General features: G+C 48.9%; 1 protein-coding gene across 2 annotated transcripts in view; it reads right to left on the bottom strand.

Moving 5' to 3' along the window:
• DPF3 (double PHD fingers 3) overlaps positions 1-15,669 on the bottom strand; it is a 250,550-nt gene that overhangs the window by 55,729 nt on the left and 179,152 nt on the right. The window lies entirely within an intron of this gene.

Below are 15,669 nucleotides of genomic sequence, written 5' to 3'. Positions count from 1 at the left end.
GTGGACATTTCTTGGTCATGTTAACGCTCCCTGTTTGTGACTAAGAAAAAAAGTCTCTCTGTTTATGGGATCAGCCTAAACCACCGGGGTATCTTCCTCTCGCCTATCCCCAATGTCTGCCCCTATCGTTCATTATTCACTGCCTAACATTAATCAGGGTACAAATCTGTAAAAGGAAGCAGATATGTGAGCAGAAATACCATCCAGACAGTAAGTGATAAACGGATTCACCGACTTTAATATGATTCCCCCTGGCCTCCGCTTCCTCCATGCTTCTGCTTTGCCTCTAGGAATAGAAAAACTTACCTGGGGAAGGCGGAAGACAAAAGCTCACAGAATTGCATTATAGAGGGTTAATCCATTTATCAGTTGCTATTTGGATTGTTTAATCAGTTTCTAAGTCATTGATTTTCATCTTCAGGGAGGCAGACAATTCTCTGCAAGAAAAATGTGGGCTGTTTGTGGCAGACGGAGGAGGGGGCCACACCCTGTGGCCTGCGGAGTGTGGGTTTTTCTTCATCAGTCACTGCATCTCAAAGACAGATGTGTGTCATACAGAATGGTTTTGCAAATAACCTCCAAAAAGCAGGACGTCCGCAAAAATTTTATTCTGCCTATAAAATTTTCATTGCCCAAATCCAGAAAGAAGTCCCTTTCTTCTTTCTTTCTCAGTTGCCATCTTAACCACTTTTAGGACTCTCTCAGGACTTCCCTGGTGGTCCAGTGGTTGGGACTTTGCCTTCCAATGCAGGGAGTGCAGGTTCAATCCCTGGTCCGGGAGCCAAGATCCCACATGCCTCTCAGCCAAAAAACCAAAGCATAAAACAGAAGTAATATTGTAACAAATTCAATAAAGACTTTTTAAATGGTCTGCATCAAAAAAAAAGAAAAGAAAAGAACTCTCTCAAGAAAATCCAAGTATGTCTATGAAGCAAATAAACTCGGGGTTTCCTGATTAAGCGACTATCATGGAAATCAATCAAAAGATGAACAGTAAGAAGAAGTGGGTTATAGTAAATGTACGGGCTGAGTGTAAAACAGAGCTAAGTTTCATGATTGCTATGAACTAGATATAAAACGTGGAGATGCCAATCACAATGTACGTAGCTTCCTGCATGAAGAGTGATCAAAGAATCCCATGTATATCGTCACACTAAAGCTCTCAGGAAGCCCAGTCTCATCACCTGCCTCCTGTTCTCTTCGGGACCCCCTTTTAGGCCAGATCTTCTCCCCTTTCACAAAATCTTTAAGCAACAAAGAATCTGGTTTTTCTCCAACACACTATTCCTTGTGATTTATGAGGATGAAGAAGTAGAATATAGAGTATAAGAATGCCCAGGTAATTCTACAGTTTTCACCACCAACAGACCATTGGTAGAACACCCTACCGAATCAGGGACTCTAACATGGCAAGAAATAAAAAATTCAGAAACAATCTAGTAGAGCAAAGCAGACAGTGATGGAGAAATCAATCCTATGGAGAAAGACCAATGGAAGAGGATTGAATTCACCTGATGAAGAGAAGCTTCCGAGGAGACGGAAGCAGAGCAGGGTCCCCGCATATATTTGTTGGTTATACAAAGCTCCTGGCCAAAGGGATGAAAATGGTGATGAACTTCCAGCTGCAGGCCCTGGTGTGTACAGTTGTGACATGCCAGGTGAGCGGGTACCATTTTAGTCCAGCGAGGGCCCAGTGTAGAAAGTGATAGTGAGCAGTTAGACTTCATTTTCCAGTGAAATCCTTTCCACTTCAGTTCCTACTCTCCCCTCACAACAGTGAGCTCAAGCTTCCTTCCATCTTGGTAAAATGGCATGGGATGGACTAATCAATGGGTTTCACCTCTGGTTCTCGTACATTTTGGGGTATTTAGGATTAGTGAGGGTTCTCCCATGGAGCTCTCCCAAGTCCCCAGCCAGAAATGACCAGTCAGGCCTTAGGGAGAGCATGCTGTTGACATTGCTTCTATGACCCTTCGCTTGTCTATACATGTATACACCTGCCTCATCACCCCATATTCAGTGGTTTACTCCTTCAGATCAGGGACCACATCCAACCCATTGTTGGAAAACCTATGTGTCCTGCACACAGGAGATGGTTAACAATGATGTGTGAGATGAATGGCTTAGAAAAGGATGGCAGAGAGGTAGGTAGGCAGCCCAGTGATGCCTCGGGAGCTCCTCCTAGGGGGACTGAGGCAGAGTTATCTGTCACTCTGAATATCACTCACTGCCTGGTTTATTTCCCCAGTCTCCAAAATGAAGAGCTGGTCCACGTCCAAATGGATGGTCGGTCATCTGGCCTGGGTCATGTCTAGCTCCCCGAGTACACAGAGTGGGTGGCCGAGAGCCCTGGGTTGCTGGAAGAATAACACAGTACTATTCCCTACTCTGGTAGGTGAGACATCGTCCTGTACACAGACATACAGGAAAAGTATAAGACTAGGACTCGCTGTCTCTTGAGAAGGGGACACCAGTTTGTGCCTACCCACCCAGCGCCCCCCATTCAACTGTTTGTTGAGAAGATGAAGCAGACACATATGACACCACAAAATGGTGACAGATCTTATGCTGATGCTTTACACACACTATTTCATTGATTCTCACAAGCATTTTGTGAAGTAGGGAGCAGTTGACAGATGAGGTAACTGAAGCCCAAAGAGATTAAGGGGCTGGCTTCAAGCCCCAGTTAAGAAGTGGAGGAAGCGGGATTCACCCCCGGGGTTGCCTGTGTCCTCAGAGACTCTTGTCTCTAATCACATTTCTCTGCCTCCGGGAAGTCCAGAGCCAACGTTGCATATATAATATTTCATAAACGTGATTCACCCAGTACTTTCTTTGGGAAGCCCAAAGTGATACAAAGTATTGAGATTGGCCTGATGAAGCGGAAATTCCCTTTGAACTTAAGTTTAATGTCTCTACCACTGTAATCCATCCCGGTGGCCCCAGTTATTGTCATATACTCCGTGAAAACACTTCTCCAAAGAATTCCAGAGGCTCATGAAGGAATTTTTTTAAGTAAAGCTCACACCGTGGCTTTATTGGCCTTTGGCCTGACCCATCCATGAGCAATTTCCTGGCACCGTCTATGAGGTCATTATAAAAAGGATTTTGCTATAAATAGGAAGCTCGCCCAGACCTTGCAAGTGCATTTAAATAGAGATTCTGCTTCCGCTTATGGGAAATTGAGTCCCACTTTATAGAGCAAGATGACGGAGAGGCCAAAGACCCGAGTGGTATCTCGATGGCAGCTTCCGCGATGATCGCTTTGGTTTTCTGTTGATGAATGTTCATGGGCTGAGATCATATAAGCGATGCAAGGAAGCTGCTGAGAAAAGAAAGTGAGCCTTGAGAGTTTAGGGGTTTACCTGGGGGGCGGGAGGGGAATAAGTTTAAAAAGCTCAAAGGAAAACAAATGGAAATCAGAACAAAGTTCATGAGGAAATCCCCCAAAATAATAATAATAATAACAGAAGGTGGGAGGGAACATTCAAATAAATCAACCCAAGAGAAAGGAAAAGCCAAGCCCCAAAGAGTCCCACCAGCGCACTCGGGAAAGGGTGAAGCAGTCATTCTGGAACGGGCAGTGTGGCACATGACCATACTACAGGGTTCTTTACTTCAGTCAGGCCACGTGTCGAGGGCAAACAAGGCCCCTAGACAGGTCTGTCTTTTCCCCTTTCAGCCTGATTTCTGCCGCAATACGCCTGCCTGCCGCTCAAGAGGAACATGAGCGATGGGCACAGGCTGGCCACAAGCAGCAGCCCTTCACCTGCTTCTGCCGAGACCAGAGCTGCAGCCCTAGTGTCCTAGGGAAAGAGGAAGCAAGCCAGAAGTTTAGGCTCCTCCATGGCACATCCATGAAAGCGTGACTTCACATCCTGGGCAGACGCTCCGACCGCCTGCCAGGGCCTGGTGTGCACAGACGCGGGGCCATGTCCCGTGCCCGCCACCCAGCCTGACCCCAGCCCCAGGCCAGCAGCTGTCTCCCCAGGGCCCGCTAGCAGGGGTGTGCAGCGCTCCGGGACCCCAGGGGCACAGAGAAGAGCCCTCCAGGAGGCGCTGTGCCTCTCCTCGCTCCCCTCACTCATTCCCCCACCACCCTCCACGGCTGACAGTTCCGTCCCTCCACGGGGCTGACATGTTGCCATGGCAACCAGAATCCTGGGCTCCAGCAGCCTCTGGTCTTGCCACCTGTTATTACTTCATCTCTCAAGTGTAAAGCATCCTAGCCTGGTGCCATTTGGCGGTGCAGAGCGCATCTTCGGAGGACGAAGTAAAGAGAAGGGGAAGGGAAAAGACGGAGAGCGGAAGGCAGCCTCAGGCTGGCCACACAGGGCACACTGGACAGGCCAGGCTGGAGGAGGAAGCTGCGGAGACGGGGCGGGAGGGAAGGGAGGGGGTGAGCCGACGTGCCTTCCCTTCAGAATCAGCGAGCAGGCCTCAGCTGGAGGCCACCGCCGCAGCCTGCTCCCTTCCACCCAGCCTTTAATGAGGGACCCGGGAGGGGCGGGGGAGGCAGCGGAAGGCTGAGGCTGTGAAGAGATCCGTGCTGGGCCCAAGTGGAGTAGAGCCAGGAGAGGGTTAAAGTGGCAAGATAAAGACTGTGGGGAAGGCTGGACCAGAGGGCACACAGAGCCTCCAAGCCTGGATAAATGGCCTTAATTCTCATGCTCTCGCTCACCCCACCCCTTACGTGTTTACTCATATAAATTATCCCCAAGGCCTGACACCTTTTTTCATTGCTTCCCTAGAACTGATGAAAAAATAAATCCCACGGATCCAAGGAATAAAGATGTTGGGCTTCCATTCAGGCTGGTTCTTCTTGGCCACCTAATAGCAACTCTGGTCCCACCCTGGGGCTCCAGAGGGAAGACAAATGATGCCTTCCTCCCTGAATGTGGAAGGCGGGGCAGCTGGGGAGCCCGGTGGGGGAAACGAACACCAGGGTCCACTCAGCACATGACCGTCAGACCTCACGCACCATTCTGCCACCTGGCATTGCGCACAGGGTGAGTGTATGATAGGGATTTAGGAGGGGGTACTGCTAATGCAGAATGATTCCAGGCCCCGAGATTAGTCCCCCTGGAGACGAGAAGGCCGAGGGCTGATTTAATAAGCCTTTGGGTTTATGGATGGGCCTAAGTCACCGTATTGTCAAAGACAACAGGAGACAGAAGGAGCTGAAATGGCAGTGCACGCTACCAGAAAGCTGGACACGAGCGCGATTCAGCAGTTACAGGCACGGTCGCAGAAGCAGGCTTCTCTGGAGAGGCGTCTGCACCTGGGAAGGTGTCCCTGGCCCAGGTTTCTTCGAGTGCAGGCCCATCTAGAGGCAAGAGAATATGCTAGATGTCTTAAGTCCCCTTTTAGGCCTATTATTTGAGGATTATAATAGGGCGAAAGAAGAGCGAAGTTTTTCAAACCCAGAGGAGCTCAGCCTTTCATCCTTGCTTCATATTTGTGTACACATCTCTCTCCCTATTAGCCGTGAGCTCCCTGAGGGCAGGAGCGGTGTCTTTAATCTCTGAATCCCCAACACCTGGCACAGTGATTGACACAGAACTGACAATAAATACTTAATGAAAGGATGGCAAATCTTCACAGAGGCTTTTGGGAGGGGGAAAAAAACACAACTGCCAGGCAAAGGGAAGTGAAAGACCAGGAATTCAGTGGATGTAAAGTGTCCCGAGTACTCCGTGACCATCCTAAGGCACTGCCAGCATCAGTCCTGCCCATAACCGGGGACATAAAGAGCGAGGGGCAAGGCTTCCCTGGTGGCACAGTGGTTAAGAATCCGCCTGTCAATGCCGGGGACATGGGTTCGAGCCCTGGTCCGGGAAGATCCCACATGCCACAGAGCAGCTAAGCCCGTGTGCCACAACTACTGAGCCTGCGCTCTAGAGCCCACGAGGCACAACTGCTGAGCCCGCGTGCCTAGAGCCCGTGCTCCGCAACAAGAGAAGCCACTGCAATGAGAAGCCCGCGCACCGCGACAAAGAGTAGCCCCCGCTTGCCGCAACTAGAGAAAGCCCTCGTGCAGCAACAAAGACCCAATGCAGCCAAAAATAAATAAATAATTTATTTAAAAAAAAAAAAAAAGAGTGAGGGGTAGAAGCAACATAAAGAGTGGGAGAGCCCACTGGAGAGAATAAAGTGGTGGTGGAGAAAGCCAGTGGGTCTGCCCTCCCACGGGAATCCTCTCCTTTAGGCATTTCTTGGAAAACCAGGATGGAAGGAGTTAAGAACTCCCAGGCTTATTTGGCCCCCAGGGCCCCTTGAACCTCATGTTTGGTCTCTTGCCAGGAGCCCCGAACCGTCCAGTGAGAATATAGGCCCTGTCTTACTATGTGCTTTGGTAGCTGTAGAATCTTTCTAAAAATTTTAACTGTGTGTCAGTCATCCCACCCTTCCCTGTACCTATCTCCTTTTCCTCTATCTTTATGGAACACAAAACTCATACTGTTAGACACACACCTGGTAAATATTTACTCCAAGACACTGTGCTGTAAAATCAGAAATCACGTGTCTGCTCACACTGATGTCTCCATCTTAATGGATGTATCTGGTTAGAGTTGCCACTTGCCAGGAGTTTGGACACCATGTCACTACTTCTGGGACTAGATGGTCACATGACCCTTCGGTAATGTCCTTTGTGCTCCAGCCTTAGGCCAGCAACCCCAGGTCTGTTACTGACGCTTCGGAAGAGTGAGAAGGAGACTAAGCAAAGTTGATTACTTTTCTCAGTGCTGATTAAGGAAAGCACAAGATGTTTCCATTTTCCAGTGGCAGGTCATGTGGGTCAGTTCATGCCCTGGTGTAGTAACTTGTTATTGCCACCAAATGAGTCAGTTGAGGGGGAAAACATTTCACGTGAGAGGAACTATGTCAAAAGGGCTGTGAATGAAGTGGTGTCATTCCCCTGAGAGAGATGCAGGACATCCCAGTGCTGTAGAGCAGGATAAGCCTCGTCTGCTTCAGTTGTCAGGATATTATCATTGTGATGGCAGAATTCAGCAAGCTCCTTTCCTCTCTTGCTCAGCCTTGCCCCTCTCCACCCCTCGTCACCACCACCTCCACAGGACTCGGGGATGTCAACCCCAACAGTCCACAAGGGACCAGCATTTTCTGTGTCCTTCAGACTAAAAAGCAGTACTCAGGGAAAAGAAAAGGATGAGTCTCAAGCATCAGACCTGAGGGTGAGGAGAGAGTCAAGGGACCACAGAGCTGACAGGCAGCCCAGCCCAGAGATGAGGGCCCAGACCAGGAACACACCCAGAAAGCAAACTGGGAAGAGGGTGCTGGGAGCCACAGAGACATTTGCCCGTGGTAGGACAGGGCCTTAGGAAAAGAATGAAAACCAAGTTTCTCCCCCCAGATTGAACAATGCAACCTGTTTCCTGGTTACCTGACTCGGTGCGTCCAAAAGTAAAAAGAATTAAAGGGAAACACAGCTTGGCCATCGGTCTTTGAAAGCTGGATTTCTCTAAGGCAGTGGTCCACATAGTTCACATGACTTCTTAAAAATGCAAATTCTAGGCCTCCACCACCGATCTACTGAATCCAAAATTCTGGGGTGGGAGATCCGGAAGTCTGCGTTTTAAGGAACAGGTGATTCTGATGTGCTCAAGCTGGAGGACCACGGCTCTGAGACACATGACGGTCATATCACATTGTGTCATACACATCTGTTAGTGCTGTGCTGTATATGAGTTAATTTATTTCAGCATTGCATAACCCTATGGTACAGAGGCATTAGTGTTCTGATTTTACACAGATGATACTTAAGGCACGAGGAAGCTTGTCTAAAGTCACGCTACGTTGGTCCTGAACCCAGGCAGTGTGGCTCTTAGCTGGCCCACCTGATGCTATCCTGCCACGGGTACATACAACAACACACCCGAGGGAACTCAAGTCAGAGTGGTCAGCGGGCCCTAGAGGCAAGGGCTTCTCAAATTTGAGTGTTGTGCAAATAAATCACTTAGGGATCTCATTAAAATTCAGATTAGGATTCATAGGTCCAGGTAGGGCCTGAGAGCCCACATTTCTTACACGCTTCCCCGTGGGGTAGCCAAACATCCAGGTTTGCCTAGCACTGAGGTGTTTCCAGGGCACAGAACTTTCAGTCTAAAACTGGGAATATCCTGGGCCAACCTGGACAGGTTGATCACCTGAGCCCTGGGTGATGTGGATACTGCTGACCTCGCTTTGAGAAGCAAAAATGCAGGCCCTCAAGGTGAGGACTTTGGATTGTATTCAAGTGTGATGAAAGTTTTGAGAGCATGGCATGGCATAATCTATTTTATACTTTTGAAAGACCACTTTGGCTACTCCTTGGAGAAAAGACTATAAGAGGTAAGAACGAAGGCAGAGAGACTAATAAAGAAGTTGCAATGATCCAGACAAGAGCCAGTGGTGATAGGGATGGAGAAACGGAAACTGATTCGGGGTATATTTTGGAGGGGTAGCCAAAAGGGTGGTGAAGGAAAACAGAGCCAAGGATTAATCCTAGGATTTTCACTTCAAGTACCGCATAATTTTTTTTTTTTAAGAACAAGATCAGAAAGAGATATAAGAGCTTGGAAAGACTGAGACATAGAATGAGAGAGAAAGATGCAGGAAAATTATTGAACTGAGTGATGTGTGATTTTTTTCTAGAGCAAAGCTCATTTACGAATTAAAGTCTCAAGCAGAATTTGTAAAGGGGGGTTTCATGTAACATCATAAACAGCTAAAGTTCATTCTGAAGATTAAATTTGCCTGCTATGGACTGAATTGTTTCTCCCCTAAAACGCATATGTTAAAGCCCTAACCCTCAACGTGATGGTATTGAGAGATGAGACACTTATGGTGGGATTAGTGCCCTTATAAGAAAAGACACCAGAGAGCTTGCTTCTCTCTACCGACATGTACCAAGCAAAGACCATGTGAGGATACAGCAAAAAGATGGTCATCTCCAACCCAAGGAGAGAGTCCCCACCAGACACCGACCCTGCCATCACTTTTACCTTGGACTTTCAGCCTCTAGAACTGTGAGAAATAAATTCCCATTGTTTGAGCCACCCAGCCTATGGTATTTTGTTACACAGCCCAGGCTGACCTCGATACTGCCCATTAATACATTCACTTCTTTTGAAAAGCCACTATGCAATATGATGCACTTGACAATTGGCCTACAGGGGGAAATTAAGGGACATCAGTAGGACTATGATAAACATCCCAGGTTGAGATTGGGATCCATCACTTGGGGTTCCAATGTCCTGACATAACTGAATGGTGTCCAGCTCAAGCACATTCACATCTCAGCTTCTCATCTTGCTAACTGTGTGACCTGGGCAGAGTTCCTCAACCTTTCTGAGCCTCTGTTTCCTCATCTGTAAAATGAGAGTAATGGCACGTGCCTCACAGACTTGCAAACATTACTCGAGATGACATGTGCAAAGTGCCTGGCACAAGTAGGTATTCCACCATGTCTTTCCCTCTTTCTTTTCCTCTGTAAAATAATTTTATTTCTGAAAAGGCAGGAAAAAGGATCAAAGGTGTAAATAAGTAGGCTTTCCCAAGAAGTGACACATGACTGGAGAATTCACATTCATGCTCTGTGTCCAAGGGCACATCCCTCAGTCTCTGTGTGCCTTGGTGTTCTCTAGGGGACATGGCACCTATCTTATAAGGTTACTGGGAGGAATGAATGAGATAAATGTGGCATGCCTAGCACAGTGTCTGACACATTCAAGGAATGTCAGCAAGTATTATTGCCCTTGTCATTGATCAGGACACGAAACTCTTCAATCCCGAACATTCTAGGTAATAGGCCAAAAAGGTGAGAGAAATAAAAGAGGCTCACAGGGCTTCCCTGGTGGCGCAGTGGTTGAGAGTCCGCCTGCTGATGCGGGGGACACGGGTTCGTGTTCCGGTCCGGGAGGATCCCACATACCGCGGAGCAGCTGGGCCCATGAGCCATGGCCACTGAGCTTGCGCGTTCAGAGCCTGTGCTACGCGACGGGAGAGGCCACAACAGTGAGAGGCCTGCGTATCGTAAGGAAAGGAAAGAAGAAGAGGCAGAGAAAAGAAACCACACCCCCTAAAACAAAAAAAAAAAAAAAAAAAAAAGGAAGCTCACAGAAAGGCAAATGGCAGGTAGATGCGGATCCTGGGGAAACGGGATGGTAAATACAGGGATGCACACCCGGCTAGATTCTGCTCCACAGTTTCCTCCCACCAGGTTTCACATATCCATCTTATTTCCCCAATTAGACCAGAAGTTGTCCTGGGACCGAGACCACATGTTATATCTTTTTGGAGCCCCAGTTACACTTGGCCCCGCGAGTGGGTGCGTGCTCAGTAAATACTCATGTTTAGCTTATGTGGAAGGATTGGGGTCCCTTATCTAAGATTTAGCAAAGGATGTGCCAGGCTCTGATAGTTCCTCCTGATGCCAGTGAGACCCCCATAGGCAGTTAGCTTCTCAGCATCAACATGGCCACAGACGGGCCCCGATGCAGGTTAGCCATTTGTGGTCCTGGACATGCTCTGCTGGCCTGAATGGCACAGAGATGGGATGTCGGCACCCTCAGAGTGTGGGCCTGGTGCCAGACACCCACGTCACCTCAGGAAGGCTCACGGCAACCCCGTGAGGGCAGAACTATGGTTCTCTCTGTTTTACGGATGAGGCAACGAAGGAGCAGAGAAATGTAAGTACTGACCCACATCTACACAGACAGAAGATGGCAGGGTGGCCGAGTTGTGTTTCACACACTGGCCCAGCCAATTCCAGTGACATTTTCTCAGTCTCTGGGTCAAGAGTGTGGATGACCCACAGGTCTGGAGAGTTAACTCCAAGTATACCTTCAAGGCCAGAGCAACTTCAGATTCTTCTTTGCTTTGTAATCTGTAAACTGTTTAGTGAAATCATAATTCACCTAAGGAACACCGGTTGTTAGTTTCCAGATTTGCTCTTTGGGGAGCGAGAAGCAGCTCACTTTTCCAGACAGAGCCCTGGATCTGAATTGCCCTCTCTCTCCCCAGTAACGAAGCCTGAACTTCCTGCGTCAAGGTTGGGTAAGTGGTGAGTTGCGTGGGTTTTATAGGTTTTCAGGCACCTTTCAGACTGATCCAAAATTCTTAAGCTTGTGTCAAACGTGATTTTCACTCTCTCTCTTAAAGCTGTATCCGTTGCCCCTGGGCTGTATGTTAGAGGACAGAGATGTCAGAAGACTAACATCTGTTCGATCTTTCCCATCAGTGTGGCAATGACATCATGTGCTTCTTTTAGATAATTTGCACATTATCAGACTAATTTTCAGATTATCTAATCAGCCAGCATTACCCTTAATCAACTCGGCTCTCCTCTTTCAGTTCTGTAGAGTACAACATGCCCTCCAAAGGCACACTGGTGTGGGGACTTTTCTTCTCTTGACAGATATTGAAAGCCTAGCTATATGCCAGGCCACCACTATTAGACAGAAGACTGAGACCTCCCGGGACTGAGGACAACCCAACTTCCATTCCAGGGACCGGAGAAATAGGCTTGGAATAAATTTTATAGATCTATACTTTAAAACACATTTCCCTCATAGGAGCTCCAAGTATGCTGTAGAGAGCATTTTACATTCATTTATGCTATTAAATAAGAGATACACCATACGATAATTTTTTTGTTTTGTTTTGGTTTGGTTTGGTTTTCGTTTTTTTTTTTGCGGTACGCGGGCCTTGCACTGTTGTGGCCTCTCCTGTTGCGGAGCACAGGCTCCGGACGCGCAGGCTCAGCGGCCATGGCTCAGGGGCCCAGCCGCTCCGCAGCATGTGGGATCCTCCCGGACCAGGGCACAAACCTGCGTCCCCTGCATCGGCAGGCAGACTCTCAACCACTGCACCACCAGGGAAGCCCCATATGATAATTTATAATATGCCACACATATTTCTTTATAAATCATTTGTTCTTACTTCTAGTAATTGCTATCATGGTTCTCCTTTTCCTACAAGATGACAACTACACAGCCTGGCAGAGAAGACGCTTCCAGCTGTGGCCCCTGCCCACATTCCATCATTTCCCCAGTACCACTGTCAGACACAACTACTACCAATTGTCTGAACGCACCATGCTATTTCACACCTCCCTGCCTTTGTACACGCAGTTCCCTCTATCTGGGAAGCCCTCTCCCACCCAGTAAATTTCTCCTCATTCTTCAAGGGCTAACTTGAAGGTCACCTCCTCAGGGAAGCCTTTACAAACTCCCTAATGCTTTTTAAACGTTCTAATGTTTCTAACGTTCTGAAGCTTTCAATGCCCTGCAGGGCTTCTTAAAACATAGATTGCTGGCCCGCACCCTCAGAGCACCTGTTACCACATGGAGCCAAGAATCTGCAATTCCAGGAAGTTCCCAGGTGATGCTGATGTCACACTTAGAACACTACTGCCCTAAGGAGTAGAAAGTGTGCTGTGGCTTTGAGCCCTTGGCTTCCTACACCATATTCTATGCACACCCTATTACACATTCCTGCTCACTACTGAGAGCTCCTCAAGGAAAGGGACCAAGGCAGTATTCGATACAAGGTTACTAAACCAATAGACGGTGGTGGATAGATGGATACATCGATGGATGGACAGATGAATGTATCAGACTGAAATTATTCACACCGCTTTTTCATACAGGTCCATGACCTCAGACATCCCCATACCTACCCCCCAAAAAAGGTACCTTAAAAACATCGTCTGTAATAGATTCCCACTGTGCAGAGAAGGTAAAAAGAAATTCAAGAAGAGCTTTGACATTGTGAGCCCGTGTCAAAGGAGTTTTGAATTCTAACCCAGTGCTCTTTCTGCTACCCTGTTTCCCAAGGTGACATTTAAGGGGTCACAACAGGATGCCTCTGAGTGGCACCTCTCTGAGTCCTACCTGCCCAAACCCTCCCTCCTTTTATTCATATATATGTAGCCTATGTGTGTGTGTATCTATATGTATGCACGTATACACGCATGTGCACACACACAGTGATTTCATTTGTAGAAAGCAGATGGAGGTGGTCAGAGAAACAGAAGAAGGAAGAAGAATCCAGCCTCCCACAGGGAGGAGAAGGGCAGCAGCTCAGGCAGGGAAGACCCCATCAGAAAATCCTATCTCCCAAGCGGGAGTGTCTGAGCTCCAAGCATCCCCGGGCTGCCTGGAGTTGAGACAGAGAGGTCAGGACACAAAGGAAAGGGGACAAACCTACCAAGGAGACAAACAGTGTATATTCAGGAGAAAATGAGAGACTAGGAGAGGAACAAAGGCGGGAGAACATCAGCTGGGAGGGGGCGGAGGGTGGGAGGAATGGCAGTCGAGTGCTGAGCTGGCAGCACTGGGCAGCATGGTGGGGGGTGGAGGGGCGGGGGGCAGTCAGTGCTGGCTCCAGCACTCCGCTCTGCCCTTTCAGCAGCAGCGGGAGCAAGGATGAGCAATGGGCTTTGCTGGAGACACAGCCGGGGGGATGCAGCAAGGGACAGCAGGAGGACCAAAGTCAAAAGGTCTCTACTGCTGCAGGTGGTACAAACGCAGATGCCCGTGACATTGACAACTCCTGAGTCTGTAGGGCTATTTTTCCCATAGGCCTGTGCTCACCAGCAGCGGGGTTCCCGCTGTAGCTCTGCTTAAGAGGGAAAAGTCAGCATTCCCACCTCACTGGCATCCAGAACTTTCCCTGGGGGACCTGCAGATTAGCCTCTTGGATCAAGCTCTCTTGCCTCCCTCCCCCACTCCAAAAACCTTGCCAAGGGAGGATCACAAAGCGGAGACCTTAGGGTGCTGCAGAGCTGTCACATTCAATTCACCACAGAGTGCCAGTGGCATTTAGGGGCAGGATGGATGGGGGCCCACCCCCACCCCAAACAGTGGGAGCAGCTAATGGCCGCTAGTAATGATGCTGGCAATTAGCACTCACGAGAAAATGGTTGGAGGGCCGCTCACCAGGGGAATGTGGGAGGGAACAGAGCACACATTCAGAGAAGCAAACAGATTGGTGGTGTTTGTGGTGCAGGGAACCTGGGAAAAGCCGCTGTCTCTTGGATTTATCCAGAGAAATTGGGGAAGAGGAAAGGGAGGGCTTCTGTGGACATTGAGGGCCTTTCTGCCGTACCCTCCCCGCTAGTAAAGTTAGAGCTAATCACAGACTTCTCAGAGGCCTCGTGTGGAGATGTCATTAAAATGGTGTTTGTAGGGCTTCCCTGGTGGCGCAGTGGTTGAGAGTCCATCTGCTGATGCAGGGGACACGGGTTCGTGCCCCGGTCTGGGAAGATTCCACATGCCGCGGAGCAGCTGGGCCCGTGAGCCATGGCCGCTGAGCCTGCACGTCTGGAGCCTGTGCTCCGCAACGGGAGAGGCCACAACAGTGAGAGGCCCGCGTACCGCAAAAAAAAAAAAAAAAAAAAAAAAAAAAAAAGGTGTTTGCGAGGGTTCTGGAACCCTCCTCGTGTGAGAAGATCCCAGATGAGACCAGGTACAGCTATTCTTTTCTATGCAGTTTTTTGTATGTGTGTGTGTCTGTGTGTGTCTGTGTGTGTGTCTGTGTGTGTGGCCTCACCGCGCAGCATGCGGGATCTTAATTCCCCAACCAGGGATCGAACCCATGTCCCCTGCAGTACAAGTGGGGAGTCTTAACCACTGAACCACCAGGGAAGTCCTCTATGCAGTTTAAATCCCTTGAGTATTTGGACGATCCTTTATGAAGAACCCAATTTCTCTCAGCAGGGAGAGGGGAAGGGGAGTCAAGGGGGGCTAGAGTGGGAGTGCTCACTGGCAAACCCACAGAGAGAGGAGAACATACGGCCGGATACTTAGGGATGCGTCTCCAACCAGGAGAAAAGATGCAGCTTCCTCCCTAAGCAAGGCTGTCTGACCTCACGGTGAAGACATGAAGAGACAGAAGACACGGACCCACAAGCTGCGTGAGGAGATCCTGGTGGAGAAAGAAAAATAGGGGCCAGTGCCCATCTTGGAAGTCAACAGACAGGCAGGAGGGGCCCACAGGAATGGCTAAGGAGGAGACTCCCTGGACCCACTGGGGGTCCGCAGTGTACTTGGGGGTCACAAGGAACCTTCCTCTGTGGCTGCTATCACCGTGCACACACATGAAAGAGACTCAGACCAAAGAGAAGCACTCCAAACCCCGCAGCTCAAGGAAAGCACCTATACACAGGGACAAAACGGACTGACATTTGAGAAGAGATGTAAAGGAGATAAGCCAGCACTGGGGGAAGTGAGAAATAATACCAAGCTAATAAATACTTTAGAGAGAGCAACCATCACTAGTAAACACTTTCCAGACAGCAACCCAAATCAAAGGAGATCATTCTCGGACTCCTCGCAGCATGAGACAATAGCTATGCCTTCGCCACTTAAATCAGAGAAGGGATGAGAGGAGGGACAGGGAAATGCAAAAACCAACTGACCAGTACAGGTCAATACATTTTCCTTTCTGGAAGACAAGGGTGACTGGACCAAGGGAACCTCTCCCCAGGGGGCAGGTAGAGACCTCAGCATCATAGCTATTCAGAAGCTGGCACAGGGAGGTGGGCACCTCCTGCCTGCTTTTCAGGTTCTGTCCAGATGACAGTAGTTGGTAAGAAAACAAAGGGTCTGTCACATGAGAGGCTTGAACCCTGAAAGAGAGCAAGAATTAAAGAAGGTGTTATGG

The sequence above is a fragment of the Neophocaena asiaeorientalis genome, unplaced genomic scaffold (genome assembly GCF_003031525.2).
Source record: "Neophocaena asiaeorientalis asiaeorientalis breed wild unplaced genomic scaffold, Neophocaena_asiaeorientalis_V1.1 scaffold49, whole genome shotgun sequence".
Lineage (NCBI taxonomy): Eukaryota > Metazoa > Chordata > Mammalia > Artiodactyla > Phocoenidae > Neophocaena > Neophocaena asiaeorientalis.
The sequence above is the reverse complement of the archived record's forward strand: the minus strand, read 5'-3'. Positions and strand labels throughout refer to the sequence as shown.